This window comes from Podarcis gaigeae (genome assembly GCF_964106915.1).
Source record: "Podarcis gaigeae genome assembly, chromosome: 6".
Taxonomy (NCBI): domain Eukaryota; kingdom Metazoa; phylum Chordata; class Lepidosauria; order Squamata; family Lacertidae; genus Podarcis; species Podarcis gaigeae.
Window position 1 is genome coordinate 7,080,057 of NC_139682.1, and position 12,750 is coordinate 7,092,806.

A 12,750-nucleotide genomic window follows, 5' to 3' on the forward strand; every position below is an offset into this window, starting at 1 on the left:
TAAAATGTCACACATTAAAAACTTCCCTGAACAGGGCTGCCTTCAGATGTCTTCTAAATGTCAAGTAGTTGTTTATCTCTTTGACATCTGATGGAAGGGCGTTCCACAGGACGGGCTCCACTACGGAGAAGGCCCTCTGCCTGGTTCCCTGTAACTTTGCTTCTCACAGTGAGGGAACCGCCAGAAGGCCCTTGGCACTGGACTTCGGTGTCTGGGCAGAATGATGGGGGTGGAGACGCTCCTTCAGGTTACTGGACCGAGGCCATTTAGGGCTTTAAAGGTCAACACCAACACTTTGAATTGTGCTCGGAAGCTCAACAGTCTTCAGGATATCCTGTTTGTTACTTTTTGAAATATGACAACCTTATTTGGATCACATCCGTGAGGTTGAGAGGGGGGTCTTGTTGTCTGGGCAACCCAGGAGCTCAGTACCCACTGCCCAGGCTTGCACTCCAGTGATGTCACTTCACTGCTGCAAATGTAGTGGTTTGACTTCACCCCTGGAGGCGTGCCCCCTTGTCCCTCAAGTCAGATGGATGCCAACAACAGATGGTCAATATGAGAAGAGGATGCTGGACATGACAAACCTCTGCCCAGATTGAGCAAGGCTCTCATGATTAAAAGTATGACCATACTCATGTTTACTCACTAGATGAGCCCATTAATACAGTCAAGCACATCTTACCTTGAAAGTAAATTCCACAGAGTTCAATGGCGTCTACCTCTGAGAAGATATGTTTCTTTCATTTATTCAAGTGCTTTTCATTTTAAAAAAAGATCAATGTGGTTTCCAAAAGCCCAGCAACAAAATTAAACTGTGCAATTCAAACAGTTGAAATAGATTCAATAAAATCCAAGAAAACATCACATGGTATCACAATAAAATAAAAGCAACAGAAGCAGCCAGCATTAACATTTTAAAAATCCATAGACCAGAGCAGTTAACGAAATCCACCATAAGCTTAGGTGAATGAAGCTGTCTGAAGATATAGAAATGGGTGTCCTCATCTCACTGATTATTCTGAGGACCAACACCCGCTTCCTCCCAATGGCTGCAACCAGCAGCTTCAAATAAATGTTAAATAGTAAACCACAGAGCGTAGGACTTGCTGATCAGAAGGTTGGCGGTTCGAATCCCCGTGACGGGGTGAGCTCCCGTTGCTCGGTCCCTGCTCCTGCCAACCTAGCAGTTCAAAAGCACATCAAAGTGCAAGTAGATAAATAGGTACCACCCTGGCAGGAAGGTAAACGGCGTTTCCGTGCACTGCTGTGGTTCGTCAGAAGCGGCTTAGTCATGCTGGCCACATGACCCAGAAGCTGTACCCCGGCTCCCTCAGCCAATAAAGTGAGATGAGCACCGCAACCCCAGAGTCGGTCACGACTGGACCTAACGTTCAGGGGTCCCTTTACATTTTTAGTACTGGTGGCAAGAAAGAACCCTGAGGCATCCTGCAATTCAGTTGACATAAGGGCTACTCTCTGGAGGCAGGTCCTGCAGAGAATAAAAGAGCCACCATATTGCTGCAGCCCCAACTCACGATGCATAGACCTGCTCCAGGAAGCAACCATGGCCAATTGAATCAAACCTGACATGGATAGGATTGTACTGTAAAACTCGTGCAATTTATTAAAGTGGGCTCTAGCCAATCACCAGCTAACCAAGCTCTTCCTTTGTTCTTCTGAAGCACCCAGCATCTTGAGAGACTGCAATCGATTTGGCCTATAGCCTTCCTGGTGCAGAGATGAGAGCAGCCCCTCCTCTGTGTGAGAATATATCAAGCCTTCTAAATGCACACTATAAAGTTTTCAGCACCAGACTCCAAAGCTATTAGAACGTTAATAAGCTGGAGTGCCAATTGAATGTGCACCAGGAACGTGGTAATTACTTTTGTTTCTCCTGTAAGCTGCCAGAAGAAGTCTCTAATGAATGGCCTAATGAGCAGGATTTTAAAACATTCAATTATTCCCTTCAGATGCTAATTTTTGCTACTTCTGCATTTTCCTGGGTTTTTTTCCCTTCTCCTTTTCAATTTGCCAAGGCAGATGTAGTTCCTGATTAGCCTGTCAGTGCTTTCTCTCTGTCTCTCTGTCGCACACATTCACACTTAATTTCATATGCAGCACTTGCCATAAAGGACTCATCTGCAGTTTCGCACCTGGGCCAAGAGAGCCATTATAGCAACTGTAGCCAGCTGCTAAATGCATGCAGGCCTTGTCCCAGCCACCTCCTAGCAACCCTCTTCCAGGTCCAAAAGACATGCGACAGCAGGAGACCCAAGACCAGATCTGCCCCTTTATAATTAATAGCAGCTGCAACTGCATCTGATTCAGACTGTGATGCTGGGGTAAACCTTTCCTGCCACACAGTGTCCCAGTCTCCTATCCCTGTAACTAGCAGCTTTGGGAGAATTTTGATGGCAAAATGGAAAGAACATTTAAAGAGAGCGCTCTCCCCACTTGAGAATCCCAGCAACTGCTCTTCAGAAGCATACCTCCTTTATTACTGAATGTTGTACATGGCCATTGTGGCTAATAACCACCGATGGCTATCTCCTCCAGAAATTTGTCTAATCCCCTTTCAAGAAATCTAGGTTGGCATCCATCACTATATCCTACATTTGTGAACTCCACAGTCTAACAATGAATCATAGAATCATAGAATCATAGAGTTGGAAGAGACCACAAAAGGGCCATCGAGTCCAACCCCCTGCCAAGCAGGAAACACCATCAGAGCACTCCTGACATATGGTTGTCAAGCCTCTGCTTAAAGACCTCCAAAGAAGGAGACTCCACCACACTCCTTGGCAGCAAATTCCACTGTTGAACAGCTCTTACTGTCAGGAAGTTCTTCCTATTGTTTAGGTGGAATCTTCTTTCTTGTAGTTTGGAACCATTGCTCCGTGTCCGCTTCTCTGGAGCAGCAGAAAACAACCTTTCTCCCTCCTCTATGTGACATCCTTTTATATATTTGAACATGGCTATCATATCACCCCTTAACCTCCTCTTCTCCAGGCTAAACATGCCCAGCTCCCTTAGCCTTTCCTCATAAGGCATCGTTTCCAGGCCTTTGACCATTTTGGTTGCCCTCCTCTGGACACGTTCCAGTTTGTCAGTGTCCTTCTTGAACTGTGGTGCCCAGAATTGGACACAGTACTCCAGGTGAGGTCTGACCAGAGCAGAATACAGTGGCACTATTACTTCCCTTGATCTAGATGCTATACTCCTATTGATGCAGCCCAGAATTGCATTGGCTTTTTTAGCTGCCACGTCATTCTTTCAACGTTCAGCTTCACTGGAGAACCCCAAGTTGTGTATTCTAAATAAAATGAATAAATATCCAGGCAAATGTGTGTAGAACCAGAAGCCTCTGGTGTTGAAGGTTTGAGAACCTATGCACAGAGACACTGAGGATGCCTCTTACTCCTTGAGATGCTTTTATCCTTCTCCATGTTCAGGCCAGTGCCTGAGAAGGGCTCATACTTTTCCAGACTCTATAGTTGTTCGTCTACAACAGGATTCCCAAACTTGGGTTCTCCAGCTGTTGCTCAACTACAACTCCCATCATCCCTTACCATTGGTCTTGCAAGCTAGGGAAGATGGGTCTCCAGTTGTTGTTGGATTACAACTCCCAAGTTTGGGAAACCCTAGTCTACAAGGAGGCTTGGTTAAACACACCCTACTCATGTATTTAGGGACGCGGGTGGCACTGTGGGTTAAACCACAGAGCCTAGGACTTGCTGATCAGAAGGTCGGTGGTTCAAACCCCTGCGACGGGGTGAGCTCCCATTGCTCGGTCCCTGCTCCTGCCAATCTAGCAGTTCAAAAGCACCTCAAAGTGCAAGTAGATAAATAGGTATCGCTCCGGCGGAAAGGTAAACGGTGTTTCCGTGCACTGCTCTGGTTCACCAGAAGCAGCTTAGTCATGCTGGCCACATGACCCAGAAGCTGTAAGCCAGCTCCCTCGGCCAATAAAGCAAGATGAGCACTGCAATCCCAGAGTCAGCCATGACTGGACAAATACCTTTACTCATGTATTTGGCATTTGTTGATTCTGATGTTGAATCATTAACATATTGTTACACACAACCCCAATCTCCAAGCAGTGAGAGAATCTAGGGGTTACAGGCACCTAGGTTTGGTTTCCATGGAACGAAGGCCAGGGGACACTGTGGTATCTTTAGAATACAGTATAGGATTTTATCTACACATATAAACAACCTGAGCGTAAGATGGAGGGGCTCACAACATTAACACCCCCAACAGATCTTGCTTCTCTATTAGTCACAGCTTTGATCCAGCACAGAGCAAGCATGTTTCTGTGTATCCAGCTCCCAGCCTGCTTCCAGTTGAGTTCACACACAATATACCAGCTACTGTTCACCTACACAGCAACTAGGTGAGGCGGGTGATGGAAAACTCTGCCCCCATTAGCCCAGAGGGCACCATCACTTAGCTGTAGCTAAGTGTACTTCACTCTTTTGGGGTGCTGCTGAGAACATTTAAGTCGTCTGCTAAGGTCATTGTGTTATGAAGAAACTTGTCTGACTGGTTCAGCAGTAGAATCCTCTATTAGATTCTAACTCTCACTGGGTAAAGGACCCTCAAAACTGTAAGGGACGCAGGACATCATCTAAACTGATTCCCCAATATTGGCATTCATCTGTTCCCAGAGACAACACAGGGGCAAAGCCAAACCACTGAAGAATCACAGCACCTGCTGTGGCTGCAGAGACGAATAACTCATAACTTCTGCCTCCCATGTCATTTTTGCTGCATTAGCAGCACAAAAGTGACCTCCCCAGGGCACAGACCTGGGCAGTGTGTATGGAGGTCCTGGGCTGCCCAGAAAACATGACCCTTTACTCAGCTTCACTAATGTGGTCCAAAGGAAAGCAGAGCAATATGTTTGGCACTAGCTTGGCTGCAGGAGTTGCTGGAAAGAGGCATAAAGGTAAAGGTAAAGGACCCCTGACAGTTAAATCCAGTCACAGGTGACTCTGGGGTTGCAGCGCTCATCTCACTTTACAGGCCAAGGGAGCCAGCGTTTGTCCGCATACAGATTTTCTGGGTCATGCGGCCAGCATGACTAAGCTGCTTCTGGCACAATGGAACACCGAAACCAGAGCAGCGCATGGAAATGCTGTTTACCTTCCTGCCAGAGAGGTACCTATTTATCTACTTGCACTGGTGTGCTTTCAAACTGCTAGGTTGGCAGGAGCTGGGACCGTGCAGCGGGAGCTCACCCCGTCACAGGGATTCGAACCACCGACCTTCTGATTGGCAAGCCCAAGAGGAGTGGTTTAGACCACAGCGTCACCCACATCCCCTGGAAAGAGGCATACAATATGCCATCTAACTGTTTTAGAGACTCTACTCTGAATTCTTCTCCTGAATATGTTCCATAATAACAGCCCCCAAAAACCACAGTAATATTAAAAATGCATCAGTTATCTCTATGGCTACAGCAACTGTCATACGTTCACAGGCTGCTTTTTCAAGATTATACAAACCAGTCTATAATACTGGGAAATGGGGGCAGGGAGGGTGCTACTAACATATCTGGTGTAATATTGCTCCACTTGAAATGCACAGTGTATATAATTCAGTTTCCACACAGATATGAACACCTGTTTCTATTCTCCACAGCACCGACTTCAGGCTGAAATGATGGATCATATATCATCGTTGTGAAGACATCTATATAATTTGATTGTCCTGTGTGCCGCCCTGCAGCCTTCTGAATGAGAAGAACTGATGTGATTTAATTGATCTTTCATTCTTTGTAGAAAGAATGGCAGAGCCCCTTCTCTCCTTATCACAGGATTTAATAAGGGCTCGTGTGCATTATTTGATGCTGTGGTTGCCTCGATATATTGAGGAGCCATAATATTGAATCTGCTAGATCAAGGGAACTGACCCCACCAAAAAAATAATGCATTTTTGTATATCTTCACCAATATATTCATTTTTATGCACAACTTCCCCTAATATATATGCATATTGGCAAACATTACTTGGTTACAGAACTGCATCACAAAATTTGGTAAGTGTGAGTCTTGAAAGATTACTGTGTTTCGATGTTGCATTAGAAAGTGCAAATTTGATAAATCTGGCTTTAAATCTGAACTGAATCAAACCTGCCCCCCATTCCTATTGGTAGGCTTCGCCCCCTCAGAAGGGGTGACCATGCCTGAAGCTCAGATCCAATTCTGGCAGGAAATAATGAAGCTAGACACTTTAGGTTGTGTGCAACAAAGTTGCCCTGTTAGTTCACAGACATCTGCCTGGGCAATGAGACTTTTTCTCCCTTGCAATTCCCTTTGTGTCTCTATCCATCCAATCTGTTCCAGAGCATCAGGAAAAGAACAGAACAGGCCTGTGGAGTGCAGGGGTACAAAGGGAGAGGGAGAGGAGGTCCTGTTGGGCAAGCTGAAGTCCTTGCATTAATAGGATGGCTTTGCCGGATACAGCCCAGCATGAGGTTTTAAAGGTTTACTGCATGAAAAGCCCATGGTGGTTTTACTGGAATTGTTAAATTGAGGGTGAAAACTGAAAGAGAATTATACAACCCAGCCATCATGCTGGCTCTGTGATCTATGGCATGGAGTAATACTCAGCAGCCTAGCTTAGAAAGAAAAGGTAAGGTACATTAGAATTCCTGCTCCGTGATTGCAGTTATGGAATTGTTGTCTTTCACATGACGGTGTATGTTTTGACTCCACAGAGTGGGAAGTGACGGAAACAGGAAGTTTGTGTTACTGTGTTCCGTGAAGTGGGACTATTGTCCTTTGTTCTTTTTCTCTTTGCTGTCTGATGCTAGAAGGAGAGGGAGCCGTGTTGCAGTGCTCCGTGTGTGTTTATATGTAAATAAAGTAGATTAGCCAAAATGCTGAGTTGCTGAGGTCTGTTACGCAAGCTGCAAAGACTCTGCGGATCCCTAAGTGTGCTGATGTCTGTTGGCATCGGTTGCTGTGATCTTCGGGCTGAAGAAAGCTTTTGAAGCTCCCGAACGATTGACCAGGAGGGAGAGAACATGCCAGTCGGGCATGTGTCTCTGCCAGGGTCCTACTCGAGAGTGGGACAAGTTCCTGACAAGTTATGCCCCCCCAAAGGATGATAGAGCTTTAAGATCTCTCTTCATGGCCATACAGCAAATGGAGAAATGTGTCAGTGGTTGGGCATATCAGATCACATAAATTATAGAGTGGAAAGCTGTTGGAATGTTCAGGGAGACAGGAGAGGATATATAATTATTAATATCCTTCCTAACTTGCACTAGCAAGTTCCTTTACTTAACAGAGTTTCACATTCCCCTTTTGGACGCACAGCGGGTAGCTGGTTGCAGGCTTGTGTAAGCTTCTCACTATTTCCCTTATATCCCTCTTAAAAAATTAAACATGCCACAATCTTGTATAAAAGTAGTTTACTCACATCAGTTCACAGTTGGATCCCTGAAGGACACTTCTTCACATACGATTTGTGAGATTGATGGACTTCCATTTCATGCAGCTCAATGTGGTATCTGAAGATGTGTGCATGCACACAAAAGCTTTTACTAAGAACAAACTTAGATGGTCTCTAAGGTGCTACTGGACAATTTTATTTTATATATATATATTTCGAATGTGTCAGACCAACACGGCTACCTACCTGAGTTTAAATACAGTTTAAAGAAAGGCTGTAGCAGCAGATCTTCTTGCTTTTCAGCTGTTAGGAGGATTCGATCCTGTGTAAAAGCAGCACCCAAGCCCCGCAGGACTGATGGCTCTGCTCAACAGCTGTTGAGTAGAGGCATTATCCTGTGTGGTGAGATGGCAGGCAGGAAACAGGTGCAGCAGTGGCTTACCCTCTAACCAAGGAGATGCAGGCTTTTTTGTGTGGTTCCTCCACCCTGCCGCTCCTTCCAGCATGATGTCCTCACACCTGAGAGCCACAGGTCTGGGCTAATCCAGTGTGACTCATGGTGATCAGTGGCTGTGTGTACCTGAGCTGTCCCATGGCCTGAAGTCCTACAGACATGCTCATTTTGGCTCAGTCCTCAGCCAAATCCAGTGTGCAGCCCTAATTGAAATCCTTTTGGCAAGCTTGAAGTATTCTAAGCTAATCACAGACCCTCCAAGTGCCCCTGTTTTCCAGGGACAGCCCGGGATTTACAGAAGCCATCCCAGTTTCTGATTTGATGCCATGATGTCCCTCTTTTCCTTAGGATGCCCCTGTTTTCAACAGAGAAATGTTGGAGGGTGTGGAGTTTTCCAACTCCCAGACCATCTGAAGGCAGCCTTGCATAGGCAGGTTTTTAACTATTTAATGTTTTGTTATGTTTTTATATATGTTGGAAGCTGCCCAGAATGGCTGGGGAAAGCTAGTCAGATGGGTGGGGTGTAAATAGGATGATGATGATGAAGGAGGAATAGGACACCTCTATTTTCATCTGAGAAACATGGGACGGTATGTAATCCGAGAACAAAACATTTCTGTCATACCCAACCCGTGTTTCAGACAAAATGGGATGTTGCAATTTGTGGAGGCATAGATAAAGTGATGCACAGAGCTGTAAGTATACGGATCCTTAGACTTTTAGAGTAGTTTATTATGCAGTTACAGACATGGTTGTAGATAGTTCATAATACGTAGGCTCACTTAGAGATTATAAATTACTCCATTAATGAGGCGAAAAGCTGGAGTGAGCCCCACAAGCAGAATATTAGACAGCAGATTAATCTACCATTTTCATCTTGTTCCAAGTGAGTAGTACTCTCAGCAGTACTCCAAGTAGGCAAGAGTCTCAGGGAAGTACTTGCCAACAAAGGAAGGGTTCCTGGTGCATAACAGTCTAAATAAATCAAGGTCAAACACATAAAATCAGTATAGGTCCAAACACAATCCAGAAGTGAGGTCAGTGTTCCAGAGTATTTCACAAGACAGTTGCAGTAGCATAAAGAACAAGGAAGCAGAGATCTGTGTTGCTTCTGATAACTAGAAGGCTCAGGAGGGAGACTTTGCATACTCTGACCATCTGGACCACACCCTGACCAAAGCTGCTGGCACTAAAGGAGATTGCTTACTCGTGAGTAAGCCCCTTTAGTCACAAGTAGCAAGATGAGAGATTTTACTTTCTTGGGCTCCATGATCACTGCAGATGGTGATTGTAGCCACGAAATTAAAAGACGCCTGCTTCTTGGGAGAAAAGCAATGACAAACCTAGACAGCATCTTAAAAAGCAGAGACATCACTTTGCCAACAAAGGTCCGTATAGTAAAAGCTATGATTTTCCCAGTAGTGATGTATGGAAGTGAGAGCTGGACCATAAAGAAGGCTAATCGCCAAAGAATTGATGCTTTTGAATTATGGTGCTGGAGGAGACTCTTGAGAGTCCCATGGACTGCAAGAAGATCAAAGCTATCCATTCTGAAGGAAATCAGCCCTGAGTGCTCACTGGAAGGACAGATCCTGAAGCTGAGGCTCCAATCCTTTGGCCACCTCATGAGAAGAGAAGACTCCCTGGAAAAGACCCTGATGTTGGGAAAGATGGAGGGCACAAGGAGAAGGGGATGAGAGAGGACAAGATGGTTAGATAGTGTTCTCAAGGCTACCAGCATGAGTTTGACCAAACCACGGGAAGCAGTGGAAGACAGAAGTGCCTGGCGTGCTCTGGTCCATGGGGTCATGAAGAGTCGGACATGACTAAACGCCTAAACAACAAAGCAAGATGACTCTGGGTCTGTAGTGTGGGATGTAATCCATTGGAGCAGTCAAATACAACATTCTTTGTTTGCCTAGAGTGGACACAGACAGGGGGATGTTGATCCAGCCAAGGTAGAATTTCCCTTTCCACCTGGTCTGGAGCATCCTCCCCCTGCATATGACCAGGTAGGTGGGCGTGACCTTTGCAGACCTAACAAAAGGCCCAGTCACACAATCATCTCTCTCTTGATGTTCTCTCTCCCATTTTGGCCACTGCTCCTGATGCTGTCTGCTGGTTCTCTGCCAGCAGCACATGGGCCCATCCTTACAAGGATGTAAGCCACACTGTATCTGTAACTACCAGCTAAAGCCTGCTTTCAGGGATCATACTGTGAACTGAATGTGAGTAAACTTTTCATTGCGTATAAGGAAGACTCGTGTGTCTTTATTTCTTTTTGAGAGGGAACAAAGGGGTCTTACCAGGAATATACTCCAAACTGGGCATGCCAGATTGGATTGTTTAACTAAAGAAATCCAAATGAATCTGCAACTAGCTTCTTGCTGTGTAAAAGGGGAATAAGCTCTGCTATATATAATTCACCAGAGTGAGTGAGGAAGGATGATATTTAATCAATATATCCTCTCCTACTATCCACAACCTTCCCACATGTAGATGCACTCGATGACTTTGCTGTTCCAGTTGGTTCCTTTCGGGGCTGGTGTTCTCCAGGACTGCATAATGGTGGCTAAACATCCTCTTCTGATAGCTTGAGGGGTTCTCCATCAGGTCCCAGCCCAAGACGGCCCCTCAAGGGGGTCCTCAATATTGGTTTCAGGGGACCCTGCCTGTTTCCCAAAGCCATCAATCTGTGGCACGTCTGGAGTCTGGTAAGGTCCAGGCATCACAACTCTATGTTTTGGAAAGTTGTTTGTCTATGCATTAGAACACTTCCTAAGATATTGTAACAACATTTTGCACCATGGTTCCTGAGATCAAGCAGCAGGTGTTTATGTATGGCTACAGCTGGGTGCCATTTTGAGTCAAGATGGTTCAAAAATGCACAGGTTTTTCGGTTTCTTAGAAATTCCGAACAACACTGGGTATGAGGCTGCTAGTTCCCCGATAATTAATGGTGCTCCACTAATTGTATTTATTTAAAAGCTTTCACAGCTCCTTTATTCCAAGTAATGCTTTGTTGTGTTCCTACCAGCATGAGCTTAAATGGAAGCCGTGTGTGCCTTTATTAAAAACTGGAGAATGGCACCAGGTGGTCCTCTGTCTGAGAAGCATTTGGTTATGACTCAGTCCCCATCTCCCTTGTAGATGAATCTCTCAGTAGCCACCCACACAAACAATAACTTTCAGGCAGCTTTTGCTAATTAAGAGTTCACTCTTGCAAAACTATGCTTGCTGCAGCCCAGTTCAGTTAATTGTTGCCTACATATGCTTAAGAACATAAGGAGAGTCCTGGTTGCTTGGATCAAAAGTTTGTCTAGCACAGATTTCAGTTTCCAGCTTGAGCTAAGAAGATGCTTCTGGGAAGTCCACAAGTCTGTCACAAAGGCAGTACCCCTCCTACGTTTTTTAGCTCACACTATTGAAAATGGATGTGGCACATTAACAACAACAGCAACAACAACAACAATTTATTTGTACCCTGCCCATCTGGCTGGGTTTCCCCAGCCACTCTGGGCAGCTTCCAACAAAGATTAAAAATACATCAAAATGTCACACATTAAAAACTTCCCTGAACAGGGATGCCTTCAGATGTCTTCTAAATGTCAGGTAGTTGTTTATCTCTTTGGCATCTGATGGGAGGGCGTTCTACAGGGCGGGCACCACTATCGAGAAGGCCCTCTGCCTGGTTCCCTGTAGCTTTGCCTCTTGCAGTGAGGAAACCGCCAGAAGGCCCTCGGAGCTGGACCTCAGTGTCCAGGCAGAACGATGGGGGTGGAGACGCTCCTTCAGGCATACAGGACCGAGGCTGTTTAGGGCTTTAAAGGCCAGCACCAACACTTTGAATTGTGCTCGGAAACGTATTGGGAGCCAATGTAGGTCTTTCAAGACCGGTGTTATGTGGTCTCGGCGGCTGCCCCCAGTCACCAGTCTAGCTGCTGCATTCTGGATTAGTTGTAGTTTCGGGGTCACCTTCAAATTTAGCCCCACATAGAGTGCATTGCAGTAGTCCAAGTGGGAGATAACTAGAGCATGCACCACTCTGGCGAGTCAGTCCACAGGCAGGTAGGGTCTCAGCCTACGTACCAGATGGAGCTGGTAGACAGCTGCCCTGGATACAGAATTGACCTGCACCTCCATGGACAGCTTCAACTTGGATGGCTGTAAAAGCGGTTTAGATGAACTCATGAAGGATGAGACTATCAGTGGCTTCTGTATCCAAGTTAGTGTGTTTTACCTTACTTTTAGATGCAGTATGCTTCTGAATACCAGTTGCTAGAAACCGCAGGAGGGGAGAGTTCTGTTGCACTCAGATCAAAGAATCATAGAATTGTAGATTTGGAAGAGACCGTCCAATTCCCTGCAATGCAAGAAACCTTTGCCCAATGTGGGGTTCGAACCCACAAAATCCCGCTTGCTAGTTTCCCACACATATGTGGTTGACCACTGTGAGAACTGATGGAATAAGGTTAGCAAAAACACACCTAAGAAGCTTAAATTTTATATATGACTGACACCCTTCTTTGGAAATTTACAGTCACATGCTTCTCCAAACATGGGCTTACAGTCTGTTCTTCTAACTTCCAAACAGCTGTTGTTTGCTCTCCAGAGCTCAGCACTCAGGCTTCTGTATCTCAATTAGGCCATGTCTTGCAGCTCCTAGGCGAGAATTTCACTTTTACCTTCTCCTACAGCTTTGCTCTCCTTCTTTCAAGCAAAGAAGCACTCCAGCACTCTATTCAGCCTAGCAGTGTTCACAGTGGATTCTAAAACACAGTCATCTTGCTTCACATAAAAAGGAGCCTCTCCTTCACTAGTTACCTCCCATGTGACCAACATTAGCCAATCACATGAGAACTACTTTCTAGAATTCAGTTACCAACCAATCA